This window comes from Triticum urartu, chromosome 7, assembly GCF_003073215.2.
Source record: "Triticum urartu cultivar G1812 chromosome 7, Tu2.1, whole genome shotgun sequence".
Taxonomy (NCBI): Eukaryota; Viridiplantae; Streptophyta; class Magnoliopsida; order Poales; family Poaceae; genus Triticum; species Triticum urartu.
Window position 1 is genome coordinate 297,787,614 of NC_053028.1, and position 6,135 is coordinate 297,793,748.

Below are 6,135 nucleotides of genomic sequence, written 5' to 3' on the forward strand. Positions count from 1 at the left end.
CAAACGAAGAGATTATGGTAGGGTACGAAACCACCTCAAAGTTATTCTTTCCAATCAATCCGTTGGGCTATTCCTATAAGTGTCACAAACAGCCCAAGAGTTCATACTAGAATAAAACCTTAAGACACAAATCAACCAAAACCCTAATGTCACCTAGATACTCCAATGTCACCTCAAGTATCCGTGGGTATGATTATACGATATGCATCACACAATCTCAGATTCATCTATTCAACCAACACATAGAACTTCAAAGAGTGCCCCAAAGTTTCTACCGGAGAATCACGACGAAAACGTGTGCCAACCCCTATGCATAGGTTCATGGGTGGAACCCGCAAGTTGATCACCAAAACATACATCAAGTGAATCACGTGATATTCCATTGTCACCACAGATACGCACGGCAAGACATACATCAAGTGTTCTCAAATCTTTAAAGACTCAATCCGATAAGATAACTTCAAAGGGGAAACTCAATCCATTACAAGAGAGTAGAGGGGGGAAGAAACATCATAGGATTCAAATATAATAGCAAAGCTTGCCATACATCAAGATCGTATCACCTCAAGAACACGAGAGAGAGAGAGAGAGATCAAACACATAGCTACTGGTACATACCCTCAGCCCCGAGGGAGAACTACTCCCTCCTCATCATGGAGAGCACCGGGATGATGAAGATAGCCACCGGAGAAGGATTCCCCCTCCGACAAGGTGCCGGAACGGGTCTAGATTGGTTTTCGGTGGCTACGGAGGCTTCTGGCGGCGGAACTCCCGATCTATTGTGCTCCCCGATCATTTTAGGGTATATGGAGATATATAGGAGGAAGAAGTGCGTCAGGGGGGGCCACGAGGGGCCCAAGAGGGTGGAGGGCGCGCCTAGGGGGTGGGCGCGCCCCCTGCCTCGTGGCCTCCTCGTTGATCCCCTGACGTGCACTCCAAGTCTTCTGGGCTTCTTCTGATCCAAAAATTAAGTTCCGTGAAGTTTCGGGTCAATTGGACTCCGTTTGATTTTCCTTTTCTGTGATATTCTAAAACAAGGAAAAAACAGAAACTGGCACTGGGCTCTGGGTTAATAGGTTAGTCCCAAAAATAATATAAAAGTGTATAATAAAGCCCATAAACATCCAAAGTTGATAATATAATAGCATGGAACAATCAAAAATTATAGATACGTTGGAGACGTATCAGCATCCCCAAGCTTAATTCCTGCTCGTCCTCGAGTAGGTAAATGATAAAAACAGAATTTTTGATGTGGAATGCTACCTAACATATTCATCATGTATTTCTCTTTATTTTGGCAAGAATATTCAGATCCATAAGATTCAAGACAAAAGTTTAATATTGACATAAAAATAAAAATACTTCAAGCATACTAACCAAGCAATTATGTCTCTTCAAAATAACATGGCCAAAGAGAGTTATCCCTACAAAATCATATAGTCTGGCTATGCTCCATCTTCACCACACAACGTATTCAAATCATGCACAGCCCCGATGACAAGCCAAGCAATTGTTTCATACTTTTAGTGTTCTCCAACTTTTTTCAATCTTCACGCAATACATGAGCGTGAGCCATGGACATAGCACTATAGGTGGAATAGAATGGTGGTTATGGAGAAGATAAAAGGGAGAAGATAGTCTGACATCAACTAGGCGTATCAACGGGCTATGGAGATGCCCATCAATAGATATCAATGTGAGTGAGTAGGGATTGCCATGCAACGGATGCACTAGAGCTATAAGTGTATGAAAGCTCAATAAAAGAAACTAGTGGGTGTGCATCCAACTTGCTTGCTCACGAAGACCTAGGGCATTTTGAGGAAGCCCATCATTGGAATATGCAAGCCAAGTTCAATAATGAAAGATTCCCACTAGTATATGAAAGTGACAACATAGGAGACTCTCTATCATGAAGATCATGGTGCTACTTTGAAGCACAAGTGTGGTAAAAGGATAGTAGCATTGTCCCTTCTCTCTTTTTCTCTCATTTTTTTATTATTTTTTTATTTGGGCATTTTCTCTTTTTTATGGCCTCTTTTTTTCTCTCTTTTTTTTATTTTTCGTTCGGAGTCTCATCCCGACTTATGGGGGAATCATAGTCTCCATCATCCTTTCCTCATTGGGACAATGCTCTAATAATGATGATCGTCACACTTTTATTTACTTACAACTCAAGAATTACAACTCAATACTTAAAACAAAATATGACTCTATATGAATGCCTCGGGCAGTGTACCGGGATGTGCAATGACTCAAGAGTGACATGTATGAAAGAATTATGATCGGTGGCTTTGCCACAAATACAATGTCAACTACATGATCATGCAAAGCAATATGACAATGATGAAGCGTGTCATAATAAATGGAACAGTGGAAAGTTGCATGGCAATATATCTCGGAATGGCTATGGAAATGCCATAATAGGTAGGTATGGTGGCTATTTTGAGGAAGGTATATGGTGGGTGTATGATACCGGCGAAAGGTGCGCGGTATTAGAGAGGCCAGCAAAGGTGGAAGGGTGAGAGTGCGTATAATCCATGGACTCAACATTAATCATAAAGAACTCACATACTTATTGCAAAAATCTATTAGTTATTGAAACAAAGTACTATGCGCATGCTCCTAGGGGGATAGATTGGTAGGAAAAGACCATCGCTCGTCCCCGACCGCCACTCATAAGGAAGGCAATCAATAAATAAATCATGCTCCGACTTCATAACATAACGGTTCACCATACGTGCATGCTACGGGAATCACAAACTTTAACACAAGTATTTCTCAAATTCACAACTACTCAACTAGCATAACTCTAATATTACCATCCTCATATCTCAAAACAATCATCAAGTATCAAACTTCTCATAGTATTCAATGCACTTTATATGAAAGTTTTTATTATATCCCTCTTGGATGCCCATCATATTAGGACTAGTTTCATAACCAAAGCAAACTACCATGCTGTTCTAAAGACTCTCAAAATAATATAAGTGAAGCACGAGAGTTCATCTATTTCTTCAAAATAAAACCACCACCGTGCTCTAAAAAGATGTAAGTGAAGCACTACAGCAACAACAAACTACTCTGAAAGATATAAGTGAAGATCAATGAGTAGTCGAATAATTATGCAACTATGTGAAGACTCTCTAACATTTAAGAATTTCAGATCTTGGTATTTTATTCAAACAGCAAGCAAAACAAAAGAAAATAAAATGACGCTCCAAGCAAAACACATATCATGTGGCGAATAAAAATATAGCTCCAAGTAAAGTTACCGATGAACGAAGACGAAAGAGGGGATGCCTTCCGGGGCATCCCCAAGCTTAGGCTCTTGGTTGTCCTTGAATATTACCTTGGTGTGCCTTGGGCATCCCCAATCTTAGGCTCTTTCCACTCCTTATTCCATAATCCATCGACTCTTTACCCAAAACATGAAAACTTCACAACACAAAACTTAAAGTAGAAAACTCGTGAGCTCCGTTAGTATAAGAAAATAAATCACCACTTCAAGGTACTGTAATGAACTCCTTCTTAATTTATATTGGTGTTAAACCTACTGTATTCCAACTTATCTATGGTTCATACCCTCCGATACTACTCATAGATTCATCAAAATAAGCAAACAACACATAGAAAACAGAATCTGTCAAAAACAGAACAGTCTGTAGTAATCTGGATCAAACGTATACTTCTGGAACCCCAAAAATTCTAAAATAAATTGCTGGACCTGAGGAATTTATCTATTAATCATCTTCAAAAGGAATTAACTAAATATCACTCTCCAATAAAAAATGGCAGCAATTCTCGTGAGCGCTAAAGTTTCTGTCTTTTACAGCAAGATCAACAAGGCTTTCCCCAAGTCTTCCCAACGGTTCTACTTGGCACAAACACTAATTTAAAACATAAAAACTCAATCATAACAGAGGCTAGATAAATTATTTATTACTAAACAGGAGCAAAAAGTAAGGAACAAAAATAAAGTTGGGTTGCCTCCCAACAAGCGCTATCGTTTAACGCCCCTAGCTAGGCATGATGATTTCAATGATGCTCACATAAAGGATAAGAGTTGAAACATAAAGAGAGCATCATGAAGAATATTACTAACACATTTAAGCCTAACCCACTTCTTATGCATAGGGATTTTGTGAGCGAACAACTTGTGGGAACAAGAATCAACTTGCATGGGAAGGTAAAACAAGCATAACTTCAAAATTTTAAGCACATAGAGAGGAAACTTGATATTATTGCAATTCCTACAAGCATAAGTTCCTCCCTCATAATAATTTTCAGTAGCATCATGAATGAATGCAACAATATAACCAGCACCTAAAGCATTCTTTTCATGATCTACAAGCATAGAAAATTTACTACTCTCCACATAAGCAAGATTCTTCTCATTCGGAATAGTGGGAGTATCATAAGAGACTTGAATACTATAAATTGTTTCCACATTAAAAGAGTAATGTTCAGAAAAGGGGTAATCATACTCATGACAAGTTTTATAAATATAATCACTACTCTTTATAGCATAAGTATTATCACAATAATCATCATAAGTAGGAGGCATGCTATCATCATTATAAATTTGCATATCAAAACTTGGGAGACTAAAAATATCATCTTCATTAAACGTTGCATCCCCAAGCTTGGGACAAACATTAATTCCAGCAAATATATTATCAAAAACATCATCTTCATCAAACATAGCATCCCCAAGCTTGGGCCTTTTCATATCATAAGCATAATCGCTCTCATCATTAATAGTACGGATAGCACCAATAGTATAAATAAAGTACTACATATGATACTAGCTACTCTATGATACTATGCATTGGACTAGCCACAGTGGGAGTAACTTCAGCGGTAACATCGAATCCAACTCAACAAATTTGCTTATGTGGCAATGAGTTAATGAGGAGAGAGGTATTTTGAGTAACTTAGCTAGTTACTGTAACATCAGATGTCCCAATGCAATATGAGTCTATAACCTAATAAATGAGGCTTTGCATGTTACCATACTTATGTTACTACCCACTATTAAAGGTAGTAACATAGTCTAGGGACATGTGTATGTTACTAGTGTATGTTACTCTCCATTGTGGCTAGTCTTAGAGCAAGTACAATAGAGTGACATAAGCAAGCTATAAGGAATAGAATAATATATATGTGCTTATTAGTTGGAGGAAAGAGGAGAGGAGAGAGAAGAGAAGCGGGCTCTTGGTTAGTAGAGCCAGCTGCAACACGAGACCCAAGACACTTTGTGAGGATGTAAGGTGGGCCAACTATTGATAAACTAGTACGTATTTAAAACTTATTATTGTACATGCCCACTAAGAGGTTGGTTGTATACGACATGGCAACTTCTTATAGCCGACCATTGGATGCATTATTAATCATGCTCTTAGTGAGGTAGCTAGTATATCATAGACTAGCTAGTACCATACTCCCTCCGTTCTGGTTTAGGCTGGTTGTAATGGTAGTATCATAAGCGGTATCATGCATGCCAACTAGACTTTCTGGATGATGTGGCACACAATTAAATGAGGAAATAGAGGATGTGGTATCATATCATGATACCGTATCATATTAAATGTTGTACTACTTTGTTTGATGTATGAAAATTAATAAGGCAACCTAAGATACTAATTTATGATACTATGTAGTACGGAAGTAGTATCATACGCTAGTATATATCATATGCATGATACTAGTATGATACTCCCCATTACAAATTCAAAAATCTCACCTACCAAGGTAGATGGTGAGTGGTGGAATACTTTTTGTAGTTTGCAAAAACACCCAATTAATGCTTTTGTTTTCCTCAAAAAAATATGTTTTCCAATGTATTAATTACAATACATGCATGCATAAAGTACATGCATTGGTCAACTTTCTCTTAATACTTGCATGCAATGATTTAATGCACCTTGGAATCTGGACATATGATGGGGAACAACCAAATTGAGCCTTATAAAATGGGAAAACTAAAATTTTGAGATAAGCCTATAAACCAGAAAGGAGGGAGTATATATGCATGATACTAGTATATGATCAGTAATACCTCCATAATGCGCACATGCATAATATCATAAGTTAGTATCTTAGGTTGCCTTATTAATTGCCATGCATGACACAAAG